The sequence below is a fragment of the Arachis stenosperma genome, chromosome 2, assembly GCF_014773155.1.
Source record: "Arachis stenosperma cultivar V10309 chromosome 2, arast.V10309.gnm1.PFL2, whole genome shotgun sequence".
Lineage (NCBI taxonomy): Eukaryota > Viridiplantae > Streptophyta > Magnoliopsida > Fabales > Fabaceae > Arachis > Arachis stenosperma.
In genome coordinates, this window is record NC_080378.1 from 24,790,763 (window position 1) to 24,813,536 (window position 22,774).

The following is a 22,774-nucleotide window of genomic DNA, read 5'->3' on the forward strand; positions in this document are numbered from 1 at the left end:
ATTCCAAAAATTTACACTTCCTTGCTTTTGCATTTTCTCATCTTACAGTGCTATTTTCTATTTTTCATGGGTGAGACATCATAAGCAAAAACGAAAGCGGAAGAAAGAACATGAAGTAATCGGTTGATCCACCAGTTGAAAGTGGCAATCCGAAAAGTCGCCGTGCCCCCTTGCTCATCTCTGAATACACCGAGTACAGTGCAAACTTTTAAGTGTGGGGAGGTCGTCCGACCGATCGACCATTTTTGGGTAACAAATTTCTAATTCCAACACTTTCACATTTCATTTTTTTAGGACTTTTAGGATTTTTAGTTGCATTTTATTAGTTTGCATGCAATTGGAATAATGAAATTTTCCAAGGATTTTATCTATAGGGCACCCCAATTAATTTAAAAAAATTTTGGAACTTGCTTGAATTATACATTGTGGAACATGATTTTTGAGCTAAGAACACATAAGCATGTGAGTTTTGAGCCTAATTGTGTGGTTACATCATATAATCACTATTTTCATTCTTGTGCGTATTATTCTCTTTCTATGATTGTAATCTTTGATTTGCTTGATTCTTTATGTCCATTATTTCATGTATGAATTCATTTATATGATTGAGGCCATCATTTCATTGAGCTCACTTACCCAAATGGCCTTATCTTTTATCTTCCATTGTTAGCCAACTTTGAGCCTATGCTAAACCCTTTTGTTCCTAATTTTAGCACATTACAAGCCTTAAAGCAAAAAATAATAAATGTACATTGTTTGGATCTTTATTAGCTTAGGCTAGTGAAGGTGTTTATCATTCAATTGTGGAAAATTTGGAAACATTGGTTGAGGTAAAAGTTTATTTTGAGAGTTCAATGAAAATATTGGAAATTGGGTACATACTTGTGCATTAAATGTTTAAACCATATGCATTGATGTTCTTGTATATATTTTAGTTTGAAAAAAAAGAAAATAAAAAAATAAATAATTAAATAAAAGAAAAAAGTGTAGAAAAAGAAAAAGAAAAAGGAACCAATAAAAGGGGACAAAATGTCCCAAAGTGAAGTTCAATAATAATAACAATGCTTATGGAATATGAATTGAAGAGAATGCATGAGTGTGTGGAAAAGTGAAGAATGGGTAGTTAGCTTTGCTTTGAATTGTATAGGTTGTAGGTTAGGTGGGAGCTTAAGTCAATCAAAGATTCAAATTTTAAGCTCACTTAACCATATACAATCCTACCTTGACCCTTGATGAGCGGATAATTTATACGCTTTTTGGCATTGTTTTTAGGTAGTTTCTAGTAGGATCTAGCTACTTTTAGGGATGTTTTCATTAGTTTTTATGCAAAATTCACATTTTTGGACTTTACTATGAGTTTGTGTGTTTTTCTGTGATTTCAGATATTTTCTGGCTGAAATTGAGGGACTTGAGCAAAAATCTGATTCAGGCTGAAAAAGGACTGCTGATGTTGTTGGATTCTGACCTCCATGCACTCGAAATAGATTTTCTAGAGCTACAGAACTCCAAATCGCGCGCTCTCAACGGCGTTAGAAAGTAGACATCTAGAGCTTTCCAGAAATATATAATAGTTCATACTTTATTCGAATTAAGATGACAAAAACTGGCGTTTAACGCCAGTTCCATGCTGCATTCTGGAGTAAAACGCCAGAAACACGTTACAAACCAGAGTTAAACGCCAAAAATACGTTACAACTTGGCGTTTAACTCCAAAAGAAGCCTTTGCACGTGTAAAGCTCAAGCTCAACCCAAGCACACACCAAAGTGGGCCCCGGAAGTGGATTTCTGCATTTAGACTTATTTCTGTAAACCCTAGTAACTAGTCTAGTATAAATAGGACATTTTACTATTGTATTAGATATCTTTGGATTATTTTTGGATTACCTTATGATCCTTTGATCACGTTTATGGGGGCTGGCCATTCGGCCATGCCTGGACCATCACTTATGTATTTTCAACGGTGGAGTTTCTACACACCATAGATTAATGGTGTGGAGCTCTGCTGTACCTCGAGTTTTAATGCAATTACTACTATTTTCTATTCAATTCAGCTTATTCTTGTTCTAAGATATTCGTTTCACTTCAACATGATGAATGTGATGATCCGTGACACTCATCATCATTCTCACCTATGAACGTGTGACTGACAACCACTTCCGTTCTACCTTAGAACGAGTGAGTATCTCTTGGATTCCTTAATCAGAATCTTTGTGGTATAAGCTAGAACCCTTTGGCGGCCATTCTTGAGAATCCGGAGAGTCCAAACCTTGTCTGTGGTATTCCGAGTAGGATTCAGGGATTGAATGACTGTGACGAGCTTCAAACTCGCGATTGTTGGGCGTGGTGACAAACGCAAAAGAATCAATGGATTTTATTCCGACATGATCGAGAACCGATAGATGATTAGTCGTACTATGACAGAGCATTTGGACCATTCTCACTGAGAGGATAGGATATAGCCATTGATAACGGTGATGCCCTATATACAGCTTGCCATGGAAAGGAGTATGAAGGATTGAAGGAAGTTAGTAGGAAAGCAGAGATTCAACAGGGACAAAGCATCTCCATACACTTATCTGAAATTCCCACCAATGATTTACATAAGTATCTCTATCTTTATCTTATGTTTTATTTATTATTATTTTCGAAAACCATTTATAACCATTATAATCTGCCTAACTGAGACTTACAAGATGACCACAGCTTGCTTCATACCAACAATCTCCGTGGGATCACGTAAGGTTTATTACTTGGACGACCCATTGCACTTGCTGGTTAGTTGTGCGAAGTTGTGAAGAATGTGAGTGAAGCATAGTAGTGTGCACCAAGTGCTTGGAGCCATTGCTAAGAATTGTTCAAGTTATGAAAAGAGTAAATCACAATTTTGCGCTATCAAGTTTTTGGCGCCGTTGCTGGGGATTGTTCGAGTTTGGACAACTAACGGTTCATCTTGTTGCTCAGATTAGGTAATTTTCTTTTCAAAAAATTTTCAAAAAAAAATCTTTCAAAAAAATTTTTCTTTATTTTCGTTTTCAAAAATATAATTTTCAAAAAATACGAAAAAAAATTTTTAAAATCATAAAATCAAAAAAAATATTTTGTGTTTCTTGTTTGAGTCTAGAGTCAAATTTTGAGTTTGGTGTCAATTGCATGTTTTTAAATTTTATGCATTCTTTTTTCGAAAATTCATGCATGGTGTTCTTCATGATCTTCAAGTTGTTCTTGACAAGTCCTCTTGTTTGATCTTTATGTTTTCTTGTTTTGTGTCTTTTGTTGTTTTTCATATGCATTTTTGCATTCATAGTGTCTAAGCATTAAAGATTTCTAAGTTTGGTGTCTTGCATGTTTTTCTTTTCTTAAAAATTTTTCAAAAATAAGTCTTGATGTTCATCTTGATCTTCAAAGTGTTCTTGGTGTTCATCTTGACATTCATAGTGTTCTTGCATGCATCATGTGTTTTGATTCATAATTTTCATGTTGTGAGTCATTTATGTTGTTTTTCTCTCTCCTCATTAAAAATTCAAAAATAAAAAATTATCCTTTCCTTTTGTTCTCATAAATTTTCGAAAATTTGAGTTGACTTAGTCAAAAATTTTTAAAACTTAGCTATTTCTTATAAAGTCAAGTCAAATTTTCAATTTTAAAAATCTTATCTTTTCAAAATCTTTTTCAAAAATCAAATCTTTTTTATTTTTTATTATTTTCGAAAATTTTTAAAATTAATTTTCAAAATCTTTTTCTTATCTTTATTTCATGAATTTCGAAAACTTTACTAACAATTAATGTGATTGATTCAAAAATTTGAAGTTTGTTACTTTCTTGTTAAGAAAGGTTCAATCTTTAAATTCTAGAGTCATATCTTTTAGTTTCTTGTTAGTCAAGTAATCAATTTTAATTTTAAAAATCAAATCTTTTCTAAAATATCTTTTTCAATCATATCTTTTTAAAATATCTTTTTCAAATCATATCTTTTTCAAAATTGATTTCAAAAATCTTTTCTAATTTCCTATCTTTTCAAAAATTGAATTTCAAATCTTTTTCAACTAACTAGTTGACTTTTTGTTTGATTTACTATTTCTTATCTTTCTCAAAACCACCTAACTACTTTCCTCTCTCTAATTTTCGAAACCTCCCTCTTTTTCAAAATTCTTTTAATTAACTAATTGTTTCAAATTTTAATTTTGATTTAATTTCTTCTTTAAATTTTCGAAAATCACTAACTGTTTTTCAAAAACAATTTTCGAATTTTAACTTTAATATTTTCTTTTATTTTAGTTAATTTTTGAAAACTCTTCTCTCTCATCTCTTTCTATTTATTTATTCATTTACTAACACTTCTCTTCATCTTAAAATTCGAACCCCCTCTTCCTCTCTGAGTTTGAATTTTCCTCTTTTCCTTCTTCTATTCTTTTCTTCTTCGACTAACATAAAGGAATCTCTCTACTGTGGTAAAGAGGATCCCTATTATTATTTTCTGTTCCCTTCTTTTTCATATGAGCAGGAGCAAGGACAAGAATATTCTTGTTGAAGCAGATCCTAAACCTGAAAGGACTCTGAAGAGGAAACTAAGAGAAGCTAAATTACAACAATCCAGAGACAACCTTACAGAAATTTTCGAAAAGGAAGAGGAGATGGCAGCCAAAAATAATAATACAAGGAGGATGCTTGGTGACTATACTACACCCACTTCCAAGTTTGATGGAAGAAGCATCTCAATCCCTGCCATTGGAGCAAACAATTTTGAGCTGAAGCCTCAACTAGTTGCTCTAATGCAACAGAATTGCAAGTTTCATGGACTTCCATCAGAAGATCCCTATCAGTTTTTAACTGAGTTCTTGCAGATCTATGAGACTGTTAAGACTAATGGAGTAGATCCTGAAATCTACAGGCTCATGCTTTTCCCCTTTGCTGTAAGAGACAGAGCTAGAACATGGTTGGACTCACAACCTAAAGATAGCCTGGACTCTTGGGATAAGCTGGTCACGGCCTTCTTGGCTAAGTTCTTTCCTCCTCAAAAGCTAAGCAAGCTTAGAGTGGATGTTCAAACCTTCAAACAAAAAGATGGTGAATCCCTTTATGAAGCTTGGGAAAGATACAAGCAGATGACCAAAAGGTGTCCTTCTGACATGCTTTCAGAGTGGACCATTTTAGATATATTCTACTATGGTCTATCTGAGTTCTCTAAGATGTCACTGGACCATTCTGCAGGTGGATCCATTCACCTAAAGAAAATGCCTGCAGAAGCTCAAGAACTCATTAACATGGTTGCAAATAACTAATTCATGTACACCTCTTAGAGGAACCCTGTGAGTAATGGGACGCCTCAGAAGAGGAGAGTTCTTGAAATTGATACTCTGAATGCCATATTGGCTCAGAAAAAAATGTTGACTCAATAAGTCAACATGATTTTTCAAAGTCTGAATGGATGGCAAAATGCATCCAACAGTACTAAAAAGGCATCTTCTGAAGAAGAAGCTTATGATCCTGAGAACCCTGCAATGGCAGAGGTAAATTACATGGGTGAATGACAAACCCCAATTTGAGGGTTTATCTTGTATTGAATTTAGAATATTTTGATAACCTTTTGTCACATTTAGCCTAGGAATTAGCATGGTTTTGTTATCTCTCCCATATTTGTGCTTAAGTGTAAAAACATGCTTTTTAGACCTTATTTTGATGAATTCTAGTTTCTCTTTGATTCCATAAGATGCCTTGATGTGTTTGATAGTAATCTCAGGTTGAAATAGGCTAGGCATGGATCAAAGGAAGCAAGGAAGGAAGCATGCAAGTGGAGAGAAGCACAAAAAGCCAAAGAGTTGATCTCGGCCAAGCACGCGTACGCGCACAAGGCGCTCGCGCGCACATTGCGATAAAGGACAAGGACGCGCACGCGTACCGTGCGCGCACGCGTCGTAGTCCGCACGTGATTCTTTTATTACAACACGTGCCTGGCGATTTTGGAAGGTTTCAGCAACCAACTTTGGTGCCAAAATGCATATAAGAGCCAAGGATTGAAGGGGATTAACAACTTACTTGACACATTCACACCCATAGACTAATTGTAGATCCTTAGATAGATATTTTGTAGTTAGTTACATTTGTAGAGAGAGAAACTCCAACTTCTCTCTAGGATTCATCTTCATTTTCTCAATTCTCAACCATTCCTTGGTGAGATCTATTGCCACTCTCAATTTACTTTGTCCATGTTGTAGATCATCTTCTCTAATCTCAATTAGTGTTGTAATTGTTCAATTCTTGTAGATCTTAGAATTAGCTTTGTTGTTTTGGATTCTATTGATTCAATAAAGATCTCATTTTCATTGTTGTTCATTGTTGATTGTTGTTTTCTCTTGTGTTGAATTGCTTTAATTCTAAATATCTTCTCAATTTTACTATGTCTTTCATTCTTGCTCTCCACATGTTTGAGAAAATGCCAACTTTAGATATGGAGTAGAATTCCCTCACTTGGCCTAGTGGTTGAGTCATTGGAGACACTTGAATAATGGATGTCAATTGTTGATTAAGAATTGAGGATTGCTAATTGACTTAGAGTGCACTAAAGCTAGACTTCCCTAGGGTAAGACTAGGACTTGTGACTTGAGTTAATTACTTTTACTTGACTTTCCTCTATAATTAGGGGTTAACTAAGTGAAGCAACACTCCTTTGTTATCACAATTGAAGGAAGCTATAGTGATGGGACTTCCAATGTTCAACCTTGGCCAAGGCTTTTAATATTGATTGATTGTTGTTTTCTTTTATTCACACCTTTATGCCACACTCTTCAAACCACAAAAAGACCACTTAACCAATACATGCATCCTTGTAGCATTCCTAGGGAAGAACGACTCGGGACTAATACTCTCGATTATAGATTGTAGATTTGTTTGATAAATGGATTTTGCGTCGGTTTAGACTATACTACGATTGACTACTTAATAATTTCTATGCCGGCAAAAATTCATTCGTCAAAATGGCGCCGTTGCCGGGGAATGCGCATGAGTGCCATGTTTTTGGTTAATGAAAATATGTGAATATTGTGAATATGTTTGTCTTTTGTTTGTTTGTTAGTTTTTGTTAGCTTTAGATCCCTATTAGTTTTGTTCTTATTTGCCACTATGAATTCTCGTCCTTGTGGTTTTGGATATGACTATGACTATTTTGTAGGCAATGAAAACTTGAATGATGGCTCACACTATGGGAGAGATGAATTCTTACGAGGGGAGCCATATCCATATGAGCAATCATCATGGCAACCTTTCCCTTCAAGCTACTATGATGGTAATCCTCCCTATAATGCATATCATTCCTACGGATATGATGATTCTTATCATGGTTATACCTCTCAACCACCACCATTCTATGCACCATACTCTCAACCCACATCTTATTTCCACCAATTGCCCACATATGATCCAAATCTATATTCCCCCTATGCATACCCTTGTGACGATTATGAACAAGCAACCCTTGAATCACCACCACTCCAACATTTTTATCCTCCAACCCAAGTCCCCATGGATGATACACTTGGCATCATTCTTCAAGAGCAAGAAGAGCTCCAAACCGCCTTCACTAGTTTCACCTCTACCCTCCAAGAATTTACGTCCCGTATAGTTTCACCTTCTACCAATAACCAAAATAATTTCCCACCTCAAAGCTTCGATGAATCTTCTTTCCAACCATATTATGACTTCTCCTCTCCGCCACAAACCTCCATGGAAGCATATCAATGTCCATTAATCCAAGAGCAATATGATCCTACTTATGTTAGTAAAGCGGAACAAGAACTAAGGGGTCATTTCAAGGAAGAAATGGATCGACTCCAAGCAACCATCCGTCAAAAGATAGATTCTTGGGATTCATATCACAACCGAAATGAGTTCACGGATGATTGTGAGAAAGCAACCAAAGAGGGAGGTATGAGGGAGACTTTAGAGTCTCAAGTTGAGCACAAGGAAATGGAGTGTATGTTGCAACAAGCGGAGGAAGTGAAGATTGTTGAAGATAAAGAAGTGGAAGAAGACCTAGAGGAGGTTGAACAAGAAGGAAGTTCCATCAACAAAAATAACTCTACATCGAGTGACAATGGTGATCTTGTTGAAGCTTCCCCCTTCGAATGTGAAGCCAATGTTGAGGAGGGTGCGCAACCTCCAACACATGACTTGATCAATGATAAAGGTTTGAAGGAAGTTAGCAAACAAGAAGAATTTGAAAAGAGTTATCAAAAGATGGAAATCATCATGGAGGAGCCAAAGGAAGTGGAACCTACAATGTCAAGATCATTGAATACCTTCCTTGCTAAGTCACCGTCCCAATCACAAATTGAGTGGGTAATCATCTCATCCTTTAATTTTCTTGGCCCATATCAATATGCATTGTTAGAAACGGACGGTCAACTTAGAGCTCTTTGTGGGTTAGAGAGTAAGAACGGATTAGATGTCGGTGGACAAATTGAATCAAGGTGCATAAAGGATGGAATATCAAACTTTGAATCTCAAAGGCGGAGTGAAGCCAAATTCAATGGGATTAAGATGATGAGTATGAGTTACAAGGAGAATTCAATAAGTTTGTCACCCTATTGGAAGCATGAAGATCAAGAAGAAAAGGAGTTGACAAACAAAGTATGGGACCCCGGAACATACATAGATCACTATCAACTTAAGGGCCTCGTTACTTGCTTAGGCCCCCTTGAAGACCTTGTACGTTTAAATTGGGATCCCGGAGGCTATTGGAAGAGCAAACATTGGTGGGGATTCGAAGAAGAGTTCAAGCATAAGCCACCATAGCAAGGACTCCATCAAAATGTCCAACTTAAGGACTTTAACTAAAAGTGCTAGGTGGGAGACACCCCACCATGGTAAACTCTTTCCACACTCTTTTAATTTGGTTTAATAAGTGATTTGAGTTACCATTGTAGATAGTTTTTCACTTCATAATTAGCTTGTTTGTGTACACTAGTTGCTAGCATATTAACATGTATGTTGTACTTAGTAGAAATAGAATAAATCTCAAAACCAACTTGCATTTTAGAAAGTTTGTGATTTTGACTAAATAAGGAGCTGTAGGCACCATGGGGAGTCTTTGGGCAATTAGAGCTTTTAGGCATTTCAAAAAAAAAAAAAAATTAAGGGGGTGGACGCGCGCGCACCACGTACGCGCACGCGTCCATGAGCGGATGCATCATCACCCATATTCCAGAGAGTTGGGCCTCTCATAGGCCAGCGTTGTGCCTCAAGCCCAACTCACTCCACGCTTACGCGCACTATGTGCGTACGCGTCCATACAACTATAAGAAAATGCACGCGCACGCACACATGCCGCGTACGCGTCAATCGGCTGCTGCAACTTCTGGGCCAACACCCAGAGAGTTGAGCCGGCTCTGGGCAAACAATAAGCCCCTGGCCCAACTCAACTGGCGCGGACGCGCACATGCCGCGTACGCGCAGGCCTAGTAGTGCAACCTCCAGGCCATTGACCAGAGAGTTAGGCCTCATGTGGGCCAACTTTAAGCCTCCAGCCCAACTCCTTGCACGCGTGCGCGCGCAGTTCGCGCACGCGTCTTTACCTATTTTAATCATCCACGCGTGAGCACACTCTACGCGCACGCGTAGGCCCCTAGATTCCTTAATGCGCGTGGACGCGCAAGGTGCGCGCGCGCGTCCATTTAAAATGATGATGACCTACGCAGCAACCGTCCACGCGTCCATTTAAAATGATGATGACCTACGCAGCAACCCCATCCCCCATTTTCATCTTCTTCCTCCTCTCACCCTCACCCGCCGCTGCTCAGCCGGTACCACCGCCACAACCAGAGCCTGCCGGTGTACCTATCCCGGATTCTCAGGATTAGCATCGAGGACGATGCTTGATCTTAAGTGTGGGGAGGTAGCCGGTGGCATCATTAGATACCGGTGAACATTTTGGCCACTCCTCTAGCTATCTTACTTCGTTTAGATGATAGATTTCATACTTTTAGTTGGATTTTTCTTTATACATTTTTGTTTATCTTTAATTTTAGTTGTAGTTGTGATTGGAAATCATACTTTGAATTGCAAATACTTAGTCACCCTTTTTGCATAAGAGATTGGTTTTAAGTGAAAAAGGAAAGGGTGAACTAAGAAAATTTTTGAACTTTTCAATCACAACAATGCTTAGTCAAACATTGAGATTTTTTTCAAGAAGTTTAAATATAAGGCATTAACCCAATTGATTGAAAGGAAATTTTTGGTGAAACTTGCTTGAATTTCATACTTTGTGAAGCATGTATTGAATTAAGAACACAAGCTTGTGAGACTTGAGCCTATTGATGTGGTTACATTTTATAACCACTTATTTTCCATTCTTGTGTGAAATTGTTCTCTTTCTATGATTGTAATCCTTGATTTGCTTGATTCTATATGTCCATTTATTTCTTGTATTTATGCATTTATATGATTGAGGCCATTACTTCATTAGCCCACTTGCCCAAATAGCCAACCTTTTACTCTCCATTGTTAGCCAATTTGAGCCTATGTTCAACCAACTTATTCTCAATTTAGCACATTACAAGCCCAAGGCGGAAAACCAATGAAAAAGTCCTTGTTTGGATCTTTGATTAGCCTAGGCTAGTGAGAGTGTTTATTATTCAAGTTTGGTGAGGCTTGGGAACATTGGATGGGATAAGAGGGGTAGTATACTTTCATGTTTAGGAATTGGATACATATTCATGTATTGATTAAATGTAAAGACCTTATGCATTGATGTTCTTGTATGTAATAAAGAAAAAAAAAGAATGAATGAAAAAGAAAAAAAAAAGAAAAAAAATAAAGAAAAAAAATGAATGATGATGAAAAAGAAAAAAAAAGTATATATAATAAAGAGGGGACAAAATGCCCCAAAGTGAAGTCAATAAAAAGGAATCAATGCATATGTGTTATGAATCAAATAAGAATGCATGAGTATGTAAGAAAAAGTGAAGAATGGGTAGTTAGGATAGCTTGCATTTGTATAGGTCATTAAATAGGTTAGGAGGGAAAGTCTATGCTAATCAAAGATTCAAATCCTAGTCCACTTAACCATAAATGATCCTACCTTGATCCTAACCCCATTACAACCCAAATGAAAGACCTCATGATGAATGTATGCATACATTGAATAAGTGTTGATTGTTAGAAGAAAATCAAATTTTGGAAAACATGATTAGAAGAGAATTGAGTGAATTAACCCTTAAACACTTGAGTGAATAGAGCGGATACACATCCGGTGAGGGTTCAAAAGTTCAATCACATGTATTCGCCCATATTATCTATATTCTTGCAAGTTTAAATTCTTTTTGGCAATTCAATCCAATTGTGGTTTGGAATTAATTCCTGTTGCCTAGCCCTTGTGCTTACACATGCTTTCTTGGCAATTTGATATGTTTGAACTAAGCATTTCCAATTGCTTTAGGTAGTTGCATTTAGATAGGACTCATATAGTTTAATTGCATTTAATAAGTGTCATACCCCTTAGTTCCTTCTTATTTTAGCATGAGGACATGCTAAGGCTTAAGTGTGGGGAGGTTGACAAACCCCAATTTGAGGGTTTATCTTGTATTGAATTTAGAATATTTTGATAACCTTTTGTCACATTTAGCCTAGGAATTAGCATGGTTTTGTTATCTCTCCCATATTTGTGCTTAAGTGTAAAAACATGCTTTTTAGACCTTATTTTGATGAATTCTAGTTTCTCTTTGATTCCATAAGATGCCTTGATGTGTTTGATAGTTATCTCAGGTTGAAATAGGCTAGGCATGGATCAAAGGAAGCAAGGAAGGAAGCATGCAAGTGGAGAGAAGCACAAAAAGCCAAAGAGTTGATCTCGGCCAAGCACGCGTACGCGCACAAGGCGCTCGCGCGCACATTGCGATAAAGGACAAGGACGCGCACGCGTACCGTGCGCGCACGCGTCGTAGTCCGCACGTGATTCTTTTATTACAACACGTGCCTGGCGATTTTGGAAGGTTTCAGCAACCAACTTTGGTGCCAAAATGCATATAAGAGCCAAGGATTGAAGGGGATTAACAACTTACTTGACACATTCACACCCATAGACTAATTGTAGATCCTTAGATAGATATTTTGTAGTTAGTTACATTTGTAGAGAGAGAAACTCCAACTTCTCTCTAGGATTCATCTTCATTTTCTCAATTCTCAACCATTCCTTGGTGAGATCTATTGCCACTCTCAATTTACTTTGTCCATGTTGTAGATCATCTTCTCTAATCTCAATTAGTGTTGTAATTGTTCAATTCTTGTAGATCTTAGAATTAGCTTTGTTGTTTTGGATTCTATTGATTCAATAAAGATCTCATTTTCATTGTTGTTCATTGTTGATTGTTGTTTTCTCTTGTGTTGAATTGCTTTAATTCTAAATCTCTTCTCAATTTTACTATGTCTTTCATTCTTGCTCTCCACATGTTTGAGAAAATGCCAACTTTAGATATGGAGTAGAATTCCCTCACTTGGCCTAGTGGTTGAATCATTGGAGACACTTGAATAATGGATGTCAATTGTTGATTAAGAATTGAGGATTGCTAATTGACTTAGAGTGCACTAAAGCTAGACTTCCCTAGGGTAAGACTAGGACTTGTGACTTGAGTTAATTACTTTTACTTGACTTTCCTCTATAATTAGGGGTTAACTAAGTGAAGCAACACTCCTTTGTTATCACAATTGAAGGAAGCTATAGTGATGGGACTTCCAATGTTCAACCTTGGCCAAGGCTTTTAATATTGATTGATTGTTGTTTTCTTTTATTCACACCTTTATGCCACACTCTTCAAACCACAAAAAGACCACTTAACCAATACATGCATCCTTGTAGCATTCCTAGGGAAGAACGACTCGGGACTAATACTCTCGATTATAGATTGTAGATTTGTTTGATAAATGGATTTTGCGTCGGTTTAGACTATACTACGATTGACTACTTAATAATTTCTATGCCGGCAAAAATTCATTCGTCAGTGAACCTTATGGAAACACCTATAATTTCCCATGGAGAAATCATCCAAATTTCTCATGGAAAGATCAACAAAAGCCTCAACAAGGCTTTAATAATGGTGAAAGAAACAAGCTTAGCAATAGCAAGCCTTTTCCATCATCTTTTCAGCAACAGACAAAGAATTCTGAGCAGAGCCCCTCTAGCTTAGCAAACATAGTCTCTGATCTGTCTAAGGCCACTTTAAGTTTCATGAGTGAAACAAGGTCATCCATCAGAAATTTGGAGGCACAAGTGGGCCAGCTGAGTAAAAAAATCACTGAAGCTCCTCCTAGTACTCTCCCAAGCAATACTGAAGATAATCCAAAAAGAGAGTGTAAGGCCATTGACATAATCAAAATGGCCAAACCTAGAGAGGAAGGGGAGGACGTGAATCCCAATGAGGAAGATCTCATGGGACGTCTCCCAGACAAGAAGGAGTTCCCTATTGAGGACCTAAAGGAATCTGAGGCTCATATAGAGACCATAGAGATTCCATTAAACCTTCTTCTACCATTCATGAGCTCTGAGATCTATTCTTCCTCTAAAGAGGATGAAGATGTAACTGGAGAGCAAGTTGCTCAATATCTAGGAGCCATCATGAAGCTGAATGCCAAGTTGTTTGGTAATGAGACTTGGAAAGGTGAACCTCCCTTGCTCATTAGTGAACTAGATACATGGGTTCAGCAAACTCTACCTCAAAAGAAACAAGATCCTGGTAAATTCTTAAAACCCTATACCATAGGCACCATGACCTTTGAGAAGGCTCTGTGTGACCTGGGGTCAGGTATAAATCTTATGCCACTCTCTGTAATAGAGAAAATGAGGATCTTTGAGGTACATGCTGCCACATTCTCATTAGAGATGGCAGACAAGTCAATAAGACAAGCTTATGGATTGTTAGAGGACGTGTTAGTGAAGGTTAAAGGCCTTTATATCCCTGCTGATTTCATAATCCTAGACACTAGAAAGGAGGAGGATGAATGCATCATCCTTAGAAGACCCTTCTTAGCTACAGCATGAGCTGTGATTGATGTTAACAGAGAAGAATTAGTCCTTCAATTGAATGGGAACTACCTTGTGTTTAAGACCCAAGGGTATCCCTCTGTAAACATGAAAAAGAGGCACGATAAGCTTCTCTCAATACAGAGTCAAACAAAGCCCCCACAATCAAACTCTAAGTTTTGTGTTGGGAGGCCACAACCAAACTCTAAGTTTGGTATTGAACCCCCACATTCAAACTCTAAGTTTGGTGTTGGGAGGTCCCAACAATGCTTTGATGATTTGTGAGGCTCCATGAGAGCTCACTGTCAAGCTATTGACATTAAAGAAGTGCTTATTGGGAGGCAACCCAATTTTTATTTATCTATATTTTATTATTCTTTTATGTTTTATTAGGTTCATGATCATGTGGAGTCACAAAACAATTACTAAAATTAAAAACAGAATCAAAAATAGCAAAAGAAACAGCACACCCTGGAGGAAGAGCTTACTATCATTTAAACGCCAATAAGGAGCATCTGGCTGGCGTTCAACGCCAGAACAGAGCATGAATCTGGCGTTGAACGCCAGAAACAAGCAGCAGTCTGGCGTTCAAATGTCAGGATTGCACCCTGAGGAAAGCTGGCGTTAAACGCCAGAAACAAGCATGGAACTGGCGTTTAACGCCAGAAACATACTGCAGATTGGCGTTGAACGCCAGAAACAAGTATCAATCTGGCGTTAAACGCCAGGATTGCATGCAAAGGGGCATTTTACACGCCCCATTGGTGCAGGGATGATAAATCCTTGACATCTCAGGATTTGTGGACTCCACAGGATCATCTCAGGATCTGTGAACCCCACAGGATCCCTACCTACCTCAACTTACCTTTTCTCTTCTTCACACAATCCAATAACACTCTTCCCCAAAAACCCTTCACCAATCACCTCAATCTCTCTTCCCCATCACCTATTCACCACTCACATCCATCCACTCTTTCCCATAAACCCCACCTACCTTCAAATTCAAAATCCCTTTCCCACCAAAACCCTCCCTAATGACAGAACCTACTACCCTCTCCCTCCACAATATAAACCCCTCTATCCTTCTTCATTTTCACACAACACAACCCTCTCTTCCCCCCTTGGCCGAATACACATCCATCTCCCTCTCCTTTATATCTTCTTCTTCTCCTTCTATTCTTTCTCTTCTTTTGCTCGAGGACGAGCAACATTCTAAGTTTGGTGTGGTAAAAGCATAGCTTTTTTATTTTTCCATAACCATCTATGGCACCTAAGGCCGGAGAAACCTCTAGAAAGAGGAAAGGAAAGACAAAGCTTCCACCTCCGAGCCATGGAAGATGGAGAGATTCATCTCAAAAGCCCATCAAGACCACTTCTATGAAGTTGTGGCCAAGAAGAAGGTGATCCATGAGGTCCCTTTCATGCTCAAGAAAAATGAGTATCCGGAGATCCGACATGAGATCCAAAGAAGAGGTTGGGAAGTTCTTACCGACCCCATTCAACAAATCAGAATCTTAATGGTTCAAGAGTTCTATGCCAATGCATGGATCACTAGGAACCATGATCAAAGTATGAACCCGAATCTAAAGAATTATCTTACAATGGTTCCGGGGAAATGCTTAGATTTCAGTTCGGAGAATGTAAGGTTGGCATTCAACTTGCCTATGATGCAAGAAGATGCACGCCCCTACACTAGAAGGGTCAACTTTGATCAAAGGTTAGACCAAGTCCTTATGGACATATGTGTGGAAGGAGCTCAATGGAAAAGAGACTCAAAAGGCAAGCCGGTTCAATTAAGAAGACTGGACCTTAAGCCTGTGGCTAGAGGACAGTTGGAATTCATTCAACGCTCCATCATCCCCAGTAGCAACCGATCTGAAGTTACTGTGGATCGGGCCATCATGATCCATAACATCATGAGTGGAGAGAAAGTAGAAGTTCATGAAGTCATCTCTCTAGAACTCTACAAAGTAGCCAAAAAGCCCTCCACCTTGGCAAGGCTAGCTTTTCCTCAACTTATTTGCCATCTATGCTACTCAGCTGGAGTTGTCATAGAAGGAGACATCCTCATTGAAGAGGACAAGCCCATCACCAAGAAGAGGATGGAGCAAACAAGAGAGGCCATCCATGGATCTCAAGAGACGCATGAGGAAGCTCATCATCAAGAAATTCCTGAGATGCCTCAAGGGATGCATTTTCCTCCAAACAACTATTGGAAACAACTCAACACTTCTCTAGAAGGATTGAGTCATGATATGAATCAATTAAGGGTGGAACACCAAGAGCACTCCATCATTCTCCATGAAATTAGAGAAGATCAAAGAGCAATGAGGGAGGAGCAACAAAGGCAAGGAAGAGACATAGAAGAGCTCAAGGACATCACTGGTCCTTCAAGAAGAAGACGCCACCATCACTAAGGTGGACTCATTCCTTGTTCCTATTTCTCTGTTTTTCGATTTTTAAGCTTCATGTTTATCTATGTTTGTGTCTTTACTACATGATCATTAGTATTTAGTAACTATGTCTTAAGGCTATGAATAATTCCATGAATCCTTCACCTTTCTTAAATGAAAAAATGTTTAATTCAAAAGAACAAGAAGTACATGAGTTTTGAATTTATCCTTGAAATTAGTTTAATTATATTGATGTGGTGACAATACTTTTTGTTCTCTGAATGAATGCTTGAACAGTGTATATTTTTTATCTTGATGTTTATAAATGTTAAAATTGTTGGCTCTTGAAAGAATGATGAACAAGAGAAATGTTATTGATGATCTGAAAAATCATAAAATTATTTCTTGAAGCAAGAAAAAGCAGCGAAGAACAAAGCTTGCGAAAAAAAAAGTGGCAAAAAAAATATAAAAGAAAAAGAAAAAGCAAGCAGAAAAAGTCAATAGCCCTTAAAACCAAAAGGCAAGGGTAAAAAGGATCCAAGGCTTTGAGAATCAATGGATAGGAGGGCCCAAGGAAATAAATCCAGGCCTAAGCGGCTAAATCAAGTTGTCCCTAACCATATGCTTGTGGCATGCAGGTCCAAGTGAAAAGCTTAAGACTGAGTGGTTAAAGTCGTGATCCAAAGCAAAAAGAGTGTGCTTAAGAGCTCTGGACACCTCTAACTGGGGACTTTAGCAAAGCTGAGTCACAATCTGAAAAGGTTCACCCAGTCATGTGTCTGTGGCATTTATGTATCTGGTGGTAATACTGGAAAACAAAGTGCTTAGGGCCACGACCAAGACTCATAAAAGTAGCTGTGTTCAAGAATCAACATACTTAACTAGGAGAGTCAATAACAGTATCTGAACTCTGAGTTCTTATAGATGCCAATCATTCTAAACTTCAAAGGATAAAGTGAGATGCCAAAACTGTTCAGAAGCAAAAAGCTACTAGTCCCGCTCATCTAATTAGAACTAATATTCATTGGTGTTTTGAGATTTATAGTATATTTTCTTCTTTTTATCCTAATTGATTTTCAGTTGCTTGGGGACAAGCAACAATTTAAGTTTGGTGTTGTGATGAGCAGATAGTTTATACGCTTTTGGCATTATTTTTAGGTAGTTTCAAGTAGGATCTAGCTACTTTTAGGGATGTTTTCATTAATTTTTATGCAAAATTCACATTTCTGGACTTTACTATGAGTTTGTGTATTTTTCTGTGATTTCAGATATTTTCTGGCTGAAATTGAGAGACCTGAACAAAAATCTGATTCAAGCTGAAAAAGGACTGTTGATGCTGTTGGATTCTGACCTTCCTGCACTCGAAATGGATTTTCTAGAGCTACAGAACTCCAAATGGCGCGCTCTCAACGGTGTTGGAAAGTAGATATCCAGAGCTTTCCATCAATATATACTAGTTTATACTTTATTTGAATCAAGACGACGCAAACTGGCGTTCAACGCCAGTTCCATGCTGCATTCTGGAGTAAAACGCCAGAAATACGTTACAAACTAGAGTTAAACGCCAAAAACACGTTACAACTTGGCGTTTAACTCCAAAAGAAGCCTCTGCATGTGTAAAGCTCAAGCTCAGCCCAAGCACACACCAAATTAGGCCCCGGAAGTGGATTTCTACATTTAGACTTATTTCTGTAAACCCTAGTAACTAGTCTAGTATAAATAGGACATTTTACTATTGTATTAGATATCTTTGGATTATTTTTGGATTACCTTATGATCCTTTGATCACGTTTATGGGGGCTGGCCATTCGGCCATGCTTGGACCATCACATATGTATTTTCAACGGTGGAGTTTCTACACACCATATATTAAGGGTGTGGAGCTCTGCTGTACCTCGAGTTTTAATGCAATTACTACTATTTTCTATTCAATTTAGCTTATTCTTGTTCTAAGATATTTGTTGCACTTCAACATGATGAATGTGATGATCCGTGACACTCATCATCATTCTCACCTATGAACGCGTGACTGACAACCACTTTCGTTCTACCTTAGAACGAGCGAGTATCTCTTGGATTCCTTGATCAGAATCTTCGTGGTATAAGCTAGAACCCGTTGGCAGCCATTCTTGAGAATCTGGAAAGTCTAAACCTTGTCTGTGGTATTCCGAGTAGGATTCAGGGATTGAATGACTGTGACGAGCTTCAAACTTACGATTGTTGGGCATGGTGACAGACGCAAAAGAATCAATGGATTCTATTCTGACATGATCAAAAACCGACAGATGATTAGTCGTGCTGTGACAGAGCATTTGGACCATTTTCACTGAGAGGATGGGATGTAGCCATTGACAACGGTAATGCCCTACATACAGCTTGCCATGGAAAGGAATATGAAGGATTGAAGGAAGGTAGTAGGAAAGCAGAGATTCAACAGGGACAAAGCATCTCCATACACTTATCTGAAATTTCCACCAATGATTTACATAAGTATCTCTATCTTTATTTTATGTTTTATTTATTATTATTTTTGAAAACCATTTATAACCATTATAATCTGCTTAACTGAGACTTACAAGATGACCATAGCTTGCTTCATACCAACAATCTCCGAGGGATCGATCCTTACTCACATAAGGTTTATTACTTGGACGACCCAGTGCACTTGCTGGTTAGTTGTGCGAAATTGTGAAGAATGTGAGTGAACCATAGTAGTGTGCACCAAGTTCTTGGAGCCATTGCTAAGAATTGTTCAAGTTATGAAAAGTGTAAATCATAATTTTGTGCTATCAACCCTAGTCCCATTACAACCTATGGATAAGTCCTCATGATATTTGTATGCATGCATGGATAATTGTTGACTGTTAGATGAAAAAAAAACATAGAAAGCATGATTAGAGAAGAATTGAGTGAATCAACCCTATACATTTGAGCGACTAGAATGGATACACATCCAGTGATGGTTCGATTGCTCAATTACATGTTTTCACCGATAATCATCTCTTTTCTTGCAAGTTTGTAAAATCTTTTCAATAACTCAATTCAATCATAGATTTGATTTGATTGCTATTGCCTTAGCCCTTGTGTTCATATATGTTTTCTTGGTAATTGATTTATTGTGACCAAGTAGTGCATTCATTTAGATAGATTTCATTTAGATAGAGTCCATATAGATAGTTTACATTGAAAAAATGTTGATACCCTTTGTCTCTTTCTTGAGTTTAGCATGAGGACATGCTTAGTTTAAGTGTGGGGAGATTTGATAAACCCCAATTTTGTGGTTTATCTTCTATTGAATTTAGTGAATTTTATCAACTTATCTCACATTTATTCAATGAAATAGTATGTTTTTGTAATTCTCCTTAATTTTGTTCTTAAGAGTGAAAATATGCTTTTTAGGCCATAAAATAGCTAAATTTAATTCACTTTAATTCCATTCGATGCCTTGATATGTTTGTTGCGTGATTCCAGGTTCATAAGGCAAGGATTGGATGGAAGAAGTGAAGAGAAAAGCATGAAAAGTGGAGGATTCATGAAGAAATGAGCATTTGGAGGATCCATGGCCACGTGCACGTGTCATCCACGTGAACACGTGAGGAGGAAATCTGTCAACCACGTGCACGCGTCACCCACGCGTACGCGTGAGGAAAAAATTTTCCAGCGACGCGCACGCGTCGTCCACGTGCACGCGTGACACTGGTCACGTGACCTCATTAAAGTGAAAATACTGGGGGCAATTTCTGAGGCTATTTGATGCAGAATTCAAGATTGGACAAAGGGGGGAGCAATTAGGTAGTGTAGGAAGCATGCCTTAGGTTAGTTCTTGAGAGAGAAGCTCCTTCTTCTCTCTAGAAATTAGGGTTCTTAGTTTATTTTTATCTTAGATTTAGGTTTAATTACCTGTTTTGATTTAGTTTCCTTTACTTTTCCTTATTGTTTTGCTTTAATTCCCTTAGTTCCTCTTGTTAATTTCTCTTTTATGCCTATTTTTATGTTATGAACACTCTTGTCAATTTCAATTTCCTTTAATGCAATTTGAGGTATTTCATGTTAATGTTGCTTTCCTTAGTTGTTATTGTTGATTTTTTGCATTGGGTAGTAGTAGATTTTATTATTCTTGCAATTTTATGATGCTTTTCTTTATGCCTTCCAAGTGTTTGATAAAATTCTTGGTTGGATGTTAGAGTAGTTTTTGAGTATTCTTGTCTTGGAAAGAGAAATTGAGCAAGTTTGAGTCATTAATACCCAATTTATGTTGGTGATATAGAGTGATTAGTTAGTCTTGTGTCCATTAACATCACTTATGGATTGGGATTAACTAGTCCTATTTGACTTTCTCTCAATATAAAGATAACATTATACCTTCTTCCTATGTTGGAGATGACGAAATAAGATTAGCTATTGTTAACTATTGTATGATAATTAACGATTAGGATAGAAAGCCTTGATTCTCAATCCTTGCCATGAATGTCTCTTTTTAGTATTTGTTATCTTTACTTGTTTGATTTTTTTCTTGTCATTTAATTTCTTGTTTTATCAACCCAACCCCTTGAAACTCATAACTAATAATTGAGCAGTCGATTGTGATTCCTAGGGAGAATGACTTGGGACTAATACTCTCGGTTACTTTTATTGGATTGGACTTGTGACAACTAAAAATTAAAGTTTGATGAAGGATTATTTGTTGGTTGGGAACTATACTATCAATGAGATTATTTGTGTGGAATTCCTAAGTTTGTTGATGTGAGGATTATTGTTGGTTAGGAATTTCATACAAATAATCTCGTTGATAGTATACTTCCCAACCAACAAACAATCCTTCCTCTATAGTAAGGTATCTTGAGATACAAACTGGAGATGTATTTAAATCCCGATTTGCGGATTGTCATTTTGATTAATCAAAATTTTCAACATTAAGGGGAGATAATAAGCTTCCTAAAAAGGAACTTAATTGGAATGCATCATTCTTGATGCATTTAGATCCTCGATCAGGACATTGTGAACTAGAAGTTCAAAAAATTATACATTTGGAAAGAATTGCAAATGAATTGCCTGATGCATTTTCCGATACAAAGAGGATAACCAAATCTTATATATCAGCGGAAAATGTCCCAATTTGAATTGATGTCCTAGTCGGACAAATAGCCACTGAAACAAATTCACGCCAGAAGCATGGCAGGCCTATCGATTCCAAAGAAAAAAATCCTCGAAAAAGAAAAGAAGTAAATACTATTCCTGTTGAAAAAGGCATAGTAAAGACACCTGCAGTTGTCCAAAATTCTGATATAGTTTTAACGCCAGAAGATGTTCAGGTACCTGAAAATTGTGAAAATGATGAGATCTCGATAAATTATGTCTTTACAGGAGAGAAATATGACCGAAATAAGACAATTGCCAATAAAATATTTGCATATAATGTGGCATTAAATATCATGCATGAAAGTAAGGATCTTGAGCCAAGATTAGTCGAAGAATATCGACAAAGAAATGATTGGCCAAAATGGGAAGAAGCCATGAAGGCTGAGTTAGACTCACTTGCAAAACGTGAAGCCTTTGGACCTGTAGTCCATACACCAGAAGATATAAAACATGTTGGATACCGATGGGTATTTGTCAGAAAACGAAATGAGAAAAAAGAAGTTGTACACTACAAAGCTCGACTTGTAGCACAAGGTTTTTCACAGAGGTCCAATATAGATTATGAAGAAACGTATTCCCCTGTAGTGGATGCGATAATATTGCATTATTTGGTCAGTTTATCTGCATATCATAAACTGCATATACATTTAATGGATGTGGTAACAGCCTACTTATACGGCTCATTAGATCGTGATATCTATATGAAAGTCCCTGAAGGATTAAAGATATCTAAACCATCCAATGAATATTCACAAGGATTATACTCAGTCAAGTTGCAAAGATCTTTATATGGTCTAAAGCAATCTGGATGAATGTGGTATAATCGTCTTACTGAGTATTTGGCCAAAAATGAATTCAAGAATGATGATATCTGCCCATGTGTTTTCATAAAGAAATCTGCATCTGGATTCATTATAATTGCTATGTACGTTGATGATTTAAATATCATTGGAACTCCTGAAGAGATTCCAAAAAATATAAAAACTCTAAAAGAAGAGTTTGAGATGAAAGATCTTGAAAAGACTAAATTTTGTCTCGGCCTGCAGATCGAGCATACAAAAAATAGGATCTTTATTCATCAAACAACATACACAAAAAAGATCTTGAAGAGATTTTATATGGATAAGTCACATCCATTAAGTATCCCAATGATCGTAAGATTTTTAGATGTGAAAAATGATCAATTCTGTCCTAAAGAAGAGAATGAAGAAATCCTTGGTCCTGAAGTACTATATCT

The 22,774-nt window shown here is 37.3% G+C and overlaps 1 non-coding gene across 1 annotated transcript; it reads right to left on the reverse strand.

The window, feature by feature from the left end:
• Positions 1-5,024: 5,024 nt before the first annotated feature.
• On the reverse strand, positions 5,025-5,132 carry LOC130963835 (small nucleolar RNA R71). Its single transcript, XR_009079953.1, has one exon. It is a non-coding gene; the product is annotated as a small nucleolar RNA R71 (small nucleolar RNA).
• Between the last annotated feature and the right edge of the window lie 17,642 nt (positions 5,133-22,774).